The sequence below is a fragment of the Cryptomeria japonica genome, chromosome 8, assembly GCF_030272615.1.
Source record: "Cryptomeria japonica chromosome 8, Sugi_1.0, whole genome shotgun sequence".
NCBI lineage: Eukaryota > Viridiplantae > Streptophyta > Pinopsida > Cupressales > Cupressaceae > Cryptomeria > Cryptomeria japonica.
The window spans coordinates 278,473,828-278,486,638 of NC_081412.1; positions in this window are offsets into that span (position 1 = coordinate 278,473,828).

The window sequence follows — 12,811 nt, forward strand, 5'->3', positions numbered from 1 at the left end:
CACAAGGTTCTACTAAAACTTGCATATGAAGACAAGGAATCTTGGTGAGGAAGAGCCTCTTTACAACTAAACTAAGTGCAAGTAAAGAGAAAATATTATGACCTTATTGTTGATGGAGGTAGCACCAACAACTTAGTAACCATATAGATGGTCACAAAATGAGCTTGAAAAAGGTCATGCATGCCACCCCATACAAGGTCTCTTGGTTGCAAAAGGGACAAAAACTCAAACTGACATAGTAATTGTTTAATATTATGTTGTCATTGTTGTCAAAGGTGGATGTTAAAGTTTTTGTCAATGTTATCATCATGTTCCCCTTAATGTTGAGGTATCAAGTAGTTTGTAGTTACTTCTATCATGTCATGGTAGCCCATCTAGATTTATGGAGGATAGAGTCAAGTATGCTTGATAGCTCTCTTAATGTTATCATTATGCTTCAGTATTAGTTGTTCCTAACTAACTAGCATATTTTTTATTGTCTATAACTATATGTGATAGGTTTTTGAGGTCTATGACTTAGAAATAGTATGTGCACCTAGTTGCACTATCTTTGAGTTTGGTGTTGCATTTTTTCACAATTGAGAGTTATGACTTGTGGTTTGGAAGTAAAGTAAAGTTGCATATATGATGTACTTGATTCTATAGGCTCCAAGGCCGAGCTTCAACACACAAGAAGTTAAAAGTGACATAATTTTCACTGTGCTAGTTGACTGACTACGTTGATGTTCTTGATGAATATGCTAAAGCATTGTAACATGTGTCAGCTAGAGGAAGAATGTGAAGGTTTTTTGGGATCACTTGAGTTTTTATGGGGTAGCGCATAGTGTTTCACCACTCCTGGTGTAACGTGTGGGCTTTAGGACCAAGTCGACTACATGTTTGGTTAAAGAATTCACTCGTGGAAACTTGTGGATTTTGCAAATATATTTTAGAATGACATAAAAATGTAAATATTATTAGAATGTATACATATATTATTGATCTAGGTTCATTCCAAGTTGTGTGAGTTGGCAAAAGTAAAAAATAAATCATATGCAAATCCTATAAACACTAAGAAAGAGATGAATTAAAGTACATTGTGAATCAAGTTGTAGATCCTATAAACACTAAGAAAGAGTTGTGATGCATATTAGATCATACAAATGTTGCAGATTGAGTTGTGTTCAGGTACACATGATATATCTTTTGTATCTCCTTTCTATATTTGAGGTTGGTGTTGAAAAGAAGATAAGGTGCATAAAACACTTCCTAATACTAATCTAGTGGGGGAGAAAACATTTTTTCTTACAAATATTAAACTGATATAAAATAAAAAACACATACAGAAGGAGATATACACCATGCAAATAGATTAACAATTATATACAATGAAAATATGATGATGAAAACCTATTGTAAAACCATAAAGATCCAACCACAAACAATCTAAGTCCTATAATGAAACATCCACCATACACCAATGAAGATACCTAAGATCATGCAAATTCACAGAATAAAGCAATATTACCATTCACATGTCAAGTAGGGTTTCAATCTCCATTGTCTCCTATCTCCATTGATCTTGTTTAATATATTTTCTCTCAGATTTTATGTGTGCACAAGAGCTCAACAAAGAACAGATTGTGGTTGATAGCTTGATTGCAAGAAGGCTTGATTGCATATGAGTGTTAGATGCATTGATTAGGGTTGATAATGAAGGAAGTATCCTCTTATATAAAAGATACTTTAGGAAATGGAGGAATACGATTAAGAGGTGTAAAGATAAATGGTCGACTAGGATTAAAGGTGTAGGTAGAGAAAATAATAAGAGGGTAGGTGGTGTAGGAATTAAGAGATGAATGACATGTGTCATGTGTAGAAAATACTAATGAATTAATTAAATAAATAAAGATTTATTTAATTAATAGAAGAAAGGGAATAATTAAATAAATAAAAATATTTATTTAATTTAAGAAAATGATTATTTAAATAAATAAAAGTATTTATTTAAATTAGAAAAGGGACTAGAAGAGGCTAAATGAATTAATTAAATAAATAAAGATTTATTTAATTAATAGAAAACTTAGGATAAAATAATTAATTAAGTAAAAATATTTATTTAATTAGACAAGACAATTTTAGGTGTCTACAATTGTAACTAGGAAATCATGTATAAGCATCATAACATATGAGTTAGCTAACCACAAAAACTAACAAGTTATGAAAATGAGTCCTAATACAATCAATGCAAACCAAAGCATGTATTCCCTTCATTGTTACCTACAAACACAAATGCAAGTGAAAATCAAGGTTGCAAAGATAGAGTGAAATCGACATAATAAGGGTACTCAAAATGTGATTGGTAAAAATGAGCAATGAGAGCTCAATTTATAGAAAAATTGGGATTGATTGCATGCATAAGATTGAAAAGATTTTTGGTTAGATGGACGAACATAATTGAGTGTACAACAAAGCTGCCATTCGAAGAAGGATGAAGATAGAAGAAAGCAAATGCGAAGATATTATGAGAATAAATAATAAAATATTTAATTATCTTCTCATAAATACCCAATTAGCAAGTTGAAAATATAGAAAGATTTTAATAATAAAAAATTATTAAATATCTTCATTCGAAAAGATAAATAGAAGAATTGAAAATAAATAAAATATCCTCTCACAAAAAGAAGATTTTTGAAGATGCATACCTCATTTTTTAATTTAAAAATTAAGATTAATGAGATATTGCCAAAAACATTCATTTTTGAAAATCAAGGAAAGATATTAGTTTCCAAATTCGAAAATTAGGAGTATTTTATGAAAAGATTTAATAATTAAAAATTATTAAATATCTCCACATAAGAGGATAAAACAGAAGAATAAAAAAATAAGAAAAGCATGAAATATCCTTACATGAGAGGATAAATAGAGATAATTAATAAACAAGATTTATTAATTATCTCCTCATAAAAAGTAGATAAAGATGAATTAATAAATAAAATTTATTAATTATCCTTATATTGGAGGAAGATAAATATGATAAATTAATAAAAATAATTTATTAATTTATTGCTCATATTTATGAATTAGTTAATTAAATAAAATAAATTTATTTAATTAATGGACAAAGGGGACAAATAAATAAATTATTAAATTTATTTATTTAGGACTTAGAAGAATTGTTAGTAAAAGGGGGTTTGATTAATTAATTAAACCTAAGAGGTGCTATGTGCATGATATGTTAAAAAAAAGGAGACATAGGTGATGACCATTTTTTAGTGTCTACATTTTGCCCCTCTTTAAGACAATGCGATTTTGAGTGTTGTTTCAAAGAAAATTGAAAAAGAAATTTCATGCCCCAACAAACCAAAGGGATGGAGGTAGGATGCCCCCTCAAGAGATTGTTTATGTATGAAAGAAATGAATGATCTCTTGAAAGAAGAGAAGAATGGTTAGTCAGAAGTGAAGAATGTTAATTGATTGTAGAAAAGGGTTGATTAATATCAAATGAAAAATTTCTTGATTGATCAAATCGAATAGATAGCATGATAATAATTGGTTTGATGAATAGATAGAATGATTGATGGGATAGAAGAAATGTTAGCCAGAAAAAATGCAAATGAGAAGTGAAGAATGATTAGTGTGATGAAATCTTGCTTTCACAAATGCAAATAGTAGGTGAGAACCTTTATTTGATATGGTAAAACGAATGCAGCACAACATGACAATGAAGGCCAGGGCGATAATGCAATCCCTTTGCGTAAAATAGACACGTTGCAGACAAGGAATGGTTCAAAACATCCTAAGACATGAGTGTGTTTGCCCCAGAATTTTATGAAACACTCCACAAACAAAATGAAAAACAATAAAGACCATGAGCCATCCCGACCACTCTAAATCACTTAGTGACATCATCGAGTAGCATAGGAACATGGTCAAAGATAAATCTGTGAAAAATAAGATTCACAAATCCAAACAAGTCAAACACCATTTTGATCTTGTTGCCATAATTGATAATGTTATGTTTTGATGATAGGACGATCATGTTGTCTGGTTTCAGAGAATGCAGTACCCCGTCTAAGACAAGACACAGTCTAGTTTCGAGTATACCACACCCTGTATAAGACCCATGATAATGTTGACAAAAGGACCGATAATGTTGATGTTGTTATGATTGATGCGACAACTGAATTAGTTTGAATGCTTGGTTGCTTAAATAGTTCATCTGTTGATACGTGATTTTAGTGCAATGTTCTACTGTGTTTATGTTGGACGTCTGCTCAAATGTTTGTCTATGTACAAAAGGGACAGTTTATTGATGAAATGAAAAGATTGTTTTTGGATTTTGATGTTTTCCAATTTTGAGGGTTTTTTAAATTTTTTATTTTATTGTAATGTAACTAGGAATTCAAGAAAAGACATCAAAGCATACAATTACTTAACCATGAAAAATAACAAGCTTATGAAATGAAACCCTAATTTAATCAATAAAGACATGAGGACAAAGCACTTAAATAAAACACAAACCAATCACAAAGTGTCTCCTCCATATTTCTCCATTGTTTCTCTTTCTCCTTCAAATGTGTTGTGGCTATCACCTACAAGGTTGCAAGTGTGATGGAAGCAAGATTGCAAAGCGAAAATGACAGTGTAAGGATATTCAGGATGTGGTTGTTGAAAATGAGCAATGAGAGCTCAATTTATAGAAAAGAGGATTTTTAATCAACGGATGAGATTAATCTAGAGACAGAAAGAATCAGCGGTTAGGATTAAACACATAGTAGAGTTTCCATTAGGAGACAGAGAAAAAGTGGAAGAAATATGGAAAGAAATCCATAATCAAATCGAGGAAGATAATATGGGGATTTAATAAATAAATAAATGGATTATCCTCATATTTTCCAAATTGGCAGGTTGAAAAGATAAATATGGAGATAAAAATTAGAAAGTGGAATATAAAATTGAAAATAAAAATTAGAAAGTGGAAGAGCAAAGTGGGGTCATAAATAAATAAAATTTATGTATTGGTAATTAAAAATTTATTTAATTAGAATAATTTAGAGAAAGAGATTAAATAATTAAAATAATTATTTAATCATGGAAGAATAATTAACCTAGAATAAAGGGATTAAATAATTAAATGAATTATTTAATCAAAGGGGAATAGTTAGTATTAATTGATTAAGATCAAAATTAATTGATTAGAAAGAGATAATGATGAACATTAATTAAATAATAAAAATTATTTAATTAATGGTTTATAAGAACAATAATTAAATAATTAAGAATTATTTAATTATTGGAAATTAGAAGAAAAATATTAGCACTAATTAAATAATTAAAATTATTTAATCAGTTTAGACGAAAAAGGTTAGTGAAAAGTATTGTTGAAGACTTAGGACAATTTTCAATGTCTACATTTTGCCCATGTTTGAGACAATGTGATTCAGAGCGCCGTTTCAAATAATTATTTTTTGAGAAATCATGCTCTAGGAGACCGAAGGATGGAGGTAGGATGCCCCCTCGAGAGATTGTTTATGTATGAAAGAAATGAACGATCTCTCAAAAAAAAGAAGAATGTTAGTTGAAAGAGAAAAATGGGAAAAGAGAAAAATCTTAGTAAGAAGTGAAGAATGTTAATTGATTGTAGGAAAGGGTTGATTGATATCAAATGAAGAAATTCTTGATTGATAAGATCGAATAGATAGCATGATAATAATTGATTTGATGAATAGATAGAAGGATTGATGGGATATAATAAATGTTAGCCAGAAGAAATGCAAATGAGAAGTGAAGAATGATTAGTGTGATGAAATCTTGCTTTCACAAATGCTTATTGTAGTCACATAAATCTGTCCATTTTAATTAAATGAATATTTGCTATTTATTTGATTAAAAACCCACTAGCCATTAGTTAATTAAATTAATATTTAATTAATTCATCTTCAAACATTCTCCTATTAATTAAATAAATTATTCAATTTATTTTAATTAATTCATTAAACCAAATTCATAACCAATTAAATGAATAAATCCTATTTATTCAATTTAATCCTCTTTCCTCTTTTAAATAAATAAAATAAAATATTTATTTAAATCATTTATTCCCCCCACTTGTATTTTCTTACAAATGCAAGTTGCAACCACAAGTTGAAATAAATTAATTTTATTTTAATTAAAATCCTATTTTCGTCACCCACCAAATCCACTTGCACTCCTAAACCCCCTTCTAGATTCTTCTAAACCCTTCCTAATTAACTTAATCCATCCCCTAATTATTGTCACATTCTTAAGCAACTTGGAGTCACTTCTCAAAGACTTCAAAGTCTTTGAAAAACATTTAATGCTTTGTGTGTTCAACAATTTAACCTCTAAAGTCTTCCAAACCACTTATGGCTCTTACATGACCATTTATGGTTAACCCCTAACTCAACCATCATGTAACTCATGTGTCTCCTCAAGCATTTATTGCTTTGACCATGGTTATCCCTTTAACCTTTGCACAAGAGTTTATCCATTGGATAAAAGCTTTATTCTTTGAATAAAGAAATTATTCACTCAACCCAACCTTGACCTTAACTCCCAAGTTAACTCTCAGGTCATGTCAAACATTTAATGCTTATTCTCTCTCCTCTCAACCTATCTTATATTGACACTTGTCATCCTAGGATTGGGTTGAAAGCCCTCACATGGATTGAATATCATTCAATCCTGACCATTGTTGAGATTACTCAATCTCAACCATCCATTGCTCCATTTTTTCTATAAATAGAGCCCATTTCTTCATACTCCAGATCCTGAAAACTTGTATGCATTTAATCTATAGTCAATTTTAGAGAGCATTTTAACATAAAATCAGTAATATATATTTGTCATTTTGGACTAAAATAAATCTTAGTTCATTTCATAGCATCTCATATTTAGCTTATTTTACATTTGCATAGCATAAGTTTATAAGCATTTTCAATCTTGAATCTCCATAAGACATCCATAGTGCAAAAAGCTGCTGAGAGCTACACTAATTTGGAACTTGGAGAGGAGAGGAACAAGGAAGGAGAAACTACCAGCATGGTAGAGAGCATATGGAGAAGTTTAGTTACTTTTTGTAGATTCCTTAAGCTTTCTATTTGTTTAGTAGTGTCTTTCTTGATATGCTTGCTTATGATAGTATTCAATCTTTGATTTGCTAACACTAATGACTAACTCTTGTCTTTTGTGTTTCCTTGTGTGTGTTTAGCTATCAAACCAGGTTTTTACTAATCCTTCCTTTTTGCAGAGCATCATTTGGTGAACCCGACGTGAATCCAACAACTTTTTTTTTTTTTTACAAACTAACTTTTTGACTGTTTAGCTTGACACATAGGTCACGCTTTGGCACTTTAGCGCTATTGCAATTTGATATTTTAGCACTATTCTTCTTACAATGGCATTATTGTCTAAAATTTAGCGCTCTTGCCCATGTTATAGCGCTTTTGATTATTAACTAGTGCTTTTGTCCATACTTTAGCGCACTTGTATTTGCTGTTAAATATTTTACTTTAGCACTCTTGTCTATACTTTAGCGTGTTTGTGTTAAGTAGTGCTTCTGTTGTCACACAGAGTAGTGCTATTATAACAAAACGTTGTAAAAGAAAGGCCTTGTAACCGATAATATTTTTTTTAGGCTTGTGGAAACCTACCATGTTTTCGAATTTTTCTAACTGTTCATTTCCTGTGCAGGTTTTAAACTAACCCCCTTTTTGTACTCAACAATCAAAAACACTTCTTTTGGTGCTTTAAAAATCACAAAAACAATCTTTATTTCTTGCAAGTTAGGATTCAAATTTCATTTTGGTGCTTAAAATCAACAAAACAATCTTCATTTCTTGCAAGTTTGGATTCAAATTTCGTTTTGATGCTTAAAATCAACAAAACAAACATTTATTTCTTGCAAGTTAGGAATCAAAATTTTCTTTTGGTGCTCAAAATCGACAACACAAAAATTTGATTTCCTAGCATCAATCCAAGAATTAAAAATTTACAATCAACACTTCGATTTTGTGCAAGTAAAAGGAACAATCAACTTGTCTCATTTTTTTTCAAAACTATTTTACTTCATGCAAACGTGTTTTTCATTAAGTTGACCAAGATTTCAAATTCTAGTTTATTCAAACATATTGCCTTTGAAGTTAAAAAGAACATCATGATTGTTGGAGCAACATCTCCAATTAGATAGAACATCATTGCAATGACAAGTTAAAAAGAACATGTGTATTTTGTGTTTGGCACACTTGTGCAAAAAGAGTTTGTCGAGTAGTCCCACTTCTAACACACACTATCCTCTCCCTTGGCTTTCATGGTCCTAGGTGCAAGAGAAAAGTGTTAGTAACACTCAAAATTTTATCTTTTTAAAATAAGCTTGCCAAGAGACACATCACTCTTGGGAACGACCTCACATGGTAAATCTTTCGAGCTGTTATAGAAATCAGGTGAGAGTGAAAACTGTAGCCTTGGGTATAGTTGTTCCTACAATGTAACCTACCGAAAGGACAAATGAGCCCCACCACAAGTTACAAGGCTCTTAAGTGAGTCACTGCAGCATGAACTTATGTCCAAAAAAATAAAAAATTACTAAACACCTTTAAGTAGTAGCCCACCCATTCTATTGATCGAGGATATTTGTGAGAAGTTCAGTGCAAGAGCATAGATGGTTTTGCTCCCAAGATACTCACCATACATATTTCCTTGAGTAGAAACATAACTTTTTAAAAGGTTACTTGTAGCCCGATAAAAGTGGTGACTCCCCCATCATAGGGATCATCTATTTGTTATGCTCGCGCAAGACTTAGTATATCACATCCTTACCTGCCACGACAGGATTCATAAGGTATGTAGTATCAAAGTCGAAGAAATATCAAGATGTGGGCTGAAATTATCGCAACTAGCCATTTGACCTTAGGGATAAAGAGTGTTTGAAGTTTTTTCATTGTGAGTCAAGACCAGTGCAAATTGAGCCAACTTTAGGCTCTGGAAACACCTAAAATACATTTGAAGGAAGGGGTCATAAAAAGTTCAAAAGATTGGGTTGATCTAGACCCATACTTACTTGTGCCTTTTGAGGCAACATTCTTGTGTTTGTGTGCTTGCTTTGTTTTCTTGTCAAAGAAAAGTCAAAAACTCAAAATTCCAAAACAAGTATTCATCCAACACAAACATTTTCAAAAAAACACAAAGGATCAAAAACCAAGAGCAACAACAAAAGTGTCGAATTATATGACAATTCTTCACATCTTGAGAAAGCAGAATCTTCATCAACACATCAACTTGAAGAAAAGACCATTGAGCTCAAAGCCTCTCATCAAAAGGAGGAAATTCTTCTATCTAAATAGACATATCTTTGTCTCTCATAGAACCTTCCTACGTCACATGCGTCTATATCTTCAAGGGAAATCAAACGAATTTGATCAAGAGTCATTAAACCGTAGGACTTTTATGCAATATCAAGCTTTGAGTTATCACAAGAACAAAAGAGGAAAAATCAATCCTGACTTCTTTCCTGACATTTGCATCACATATAACGTAGCTCGAGAAGAACCACCCACTCCCGAAAGAAAAGAGGAAGAATTTGTTCCTTTTGTAACATAAAGTTTCTATTGAAGTTAAACATCTCATCCATTATCATATCCATATCTCATCAACTCCATTCCAACTCTCAAAACATCAAAAAGTTTTTGCCCTAAGTTCTATTTCGATATTGCTTGAATCAAACACAAACACATCACTTTTTAGAGTGTCTCTACATCTAGGATAAACTCATCCTAGGAGACATTTCTACGTAGGTTAAAACTAGTCTATGAGTGCATCCTCTCATTACTAGGTAGTTGAGTCTGTAATACATCTCAAATTTCTCTACACCTTATCACATCAAAACTTTGTCAATCAAAACACAACAAGCAATTCAAGAAAGAACTTTGGTATCATCTACCTTTAATGCTAGGGATCCATATGCAAAGCACTTCACCAAACATCAATCTTTCATTTCATCACCAACTCATCATCATTTTCATCAAACTTCAACAAAAACTTGTAAACAAAATGGCTCATGCCAGGTCTAGGTCTAGACAACAAGAAATTGAAGAGGAAGAAGAGGAAAATATCAATGAATTCCAAGAAGCCCTTGGAGGAAATGTAAATGATGACAACCCAAGTACTCCTACTCCTGCGGCAATAGAAAGGGCACAACACAACCCTCTCTTTAATAGACTTTTTGATGAAATACTCAGGAGCAATGCTGATGCTCACTTTTTAAGACTTGCTCAAGAGGGGGCTAAACTACCCTTTGAATTTGATGTTGCACAACTAAGACAAGCATCAGAATGTCAAAGTCGTAATGAGGATGAAAGAGGTCGAGATCACATCAGATACAACCTTCATCAAGGTAATCCACCATCTCCTCCTCCTCCAAATGAAATAGACATGTTGCGGCAACAAGTCAAAAATATCGCCCAACAACTTCATAGTGGTTTAAAAACCAATCAATTTTTACTCAATGACATTTGTCCCTATCCCTTTGATAGGAATATTCATATGCCACCTTTTCCACAAGGGTTTGAAACACCCAAGTTCAAAAAGTATAGAGGAAAAGGAGATCCTTGTGATCATGTTAGAATATTCCATTCATCTTGCCTCGAAGTGGCATACGAGGACACATACCTAATGCAACTTTTTCCCCAAAGCTTGGGAGGAACAACCACATCATGGTTTTCCCGATTACCCGGTGGCATTAAGACATTTGAAGAACTCACCTAGAAGTTCTTGGCACATTACTCACACAACATTGAACGTGATATCACCATGGCTGATCTATGTAACACTAAACAAAAACCAGGTGAGCTATTTTTAGTCTTTTTGCAAAGATGGCATCAAATGTCTAGCACACGTTCCCTTCAATTACTCGAACAAGAACTAGTGGAAATGTTTATTTCCAACTTAAATGATGAAATGGAATTTCACCTCGACGTAAAAGACATAGACTCTTTCAATGACATGATCACAAAAGGCTTAAAATGTGAGCAGACTCTCATAAAAAAAGGGCTTATCAAGATATATAATGAGCCAAAGGATAACCCTCGCCCATGCTTCAATAGTGACAAGCCTAACTTTTGGAACAAAAATAAAAACATCGTAAATGACGAGGTTGTGGATGCAAGAACTATCAAAAGTGCATAACTCGTGGTTCGATTTGCAGGACAAAACCACCCACCCAAGAATAACACAGTTGATCCTCCAAATCAAGGACACAATACATCTCAAGAGGAACCCAGACAACGTCAACAAAATTTTAAACCAAAATGAACATACACTCCCTTAGGGGAACCCATTGAAACAGTGTTACGTCAGTTGGTTTCTCAAAATCTGGTTACCTTACCCAAAACATCAAATTATGAACCTCAAGTCAAACCTTCATGGTGGAGGGATACTAAACATTGCGATTTCCATCAAGGGAAAGAGCATAAGACAAGCAATTGTCACAGATTGAAAGATCTTATTCAGGATCTTATTGACCAAGGTGAAATCAAAATCGAAGGACATGACCCAAAGACAACCAACAATGATCATCTCATGTTTAAAAATCCACTTCCATCACAAGATCAAAGGGGTCCTTCCACTTCAGGGAGAAACACAGATACCACTGATTATACGCAAGCCGAGTATAATTACACTGTGAATCACCTATATGATTCTAGTGAACAAATTGCAACTATTACTATAAAAAATCCCAGCTCCACTTGTAATGTTGTTACACATCGCAACAAGATTACCATAAAAGAATCTCCACAAGGCACCCCATCTATCCCAAAGCAATATAACCTTGTGGAACGGTTAGACAAAATGCCCGCACTGATATCTATCTTAGAGCTATTGTACCTATCTCCATCTCATAAAACAATCTTGGATCAAGCTCTCCAATAGGCATCAGTCCCTACAAACCTAAATACATATCAGTTCCAAGCTATGGTTGGAAATCTAAGGTCATCACCTTGTCTCACTTTCTCTGAAAGTGAAAACTCATCCTTCCAACAACCTCATAACGCCTCACTCCACATTGAAGGGTTCATTAACCAACATAGGATCAAGCGAGTCTTGATCGACAATGGAGCAGGCCTGAATATCTGTACACTACAATTGGTCACAACATTGGGATATGCAATTGAATTAGTGGATCCATGTAAGAAGATCACAATCAAAGCCTATGATGATGCAGAGCGTTCATCCAAAGGAGCTGTGGTGCTACCAATCCAAGTGGACCCTATGGTGAAACACATCATTTGTCAAGTTCTGGACCTTCCTCTGCCATACAATTTATTATTAGGAAGACCTTGGATACACGCCATGCAAGCTATTCCATCCACCTACCATCAGTTTATCAAGTTCCCGCATAACGGTGTAGAAATCACAATCCTAAGAGATACAAATCCCTTTGCATATTGTCAAAATATAAGTCATCAACCAAAGATTACCATTTATAGAGAAGCCATCTCATCCACATCATACATAAGTCCATCCTCTCTTTCCAGTTCAAACACCACTATAACCCAGCAAGAGAAGCTCAAGATGAAAATAGCAGAGGAAGGTCCTGGGGAATACAATCTCAGCCAACTGTTTTGTGTTGGACAAATGCCCACTTCTCCTAGAACACATGGAAAACCTCAACGGTTACTTCAAACGCCACTGGTCAAGCCAACATGTGCTTTAACGCCGTTCATCCTTGGAAAGAGTCAAGAAGAAGAGACTAGAGATGAGGACTTAGCAGAATGGATTTATAAAGATCCCATCGCCACCGACATTCTGCAAG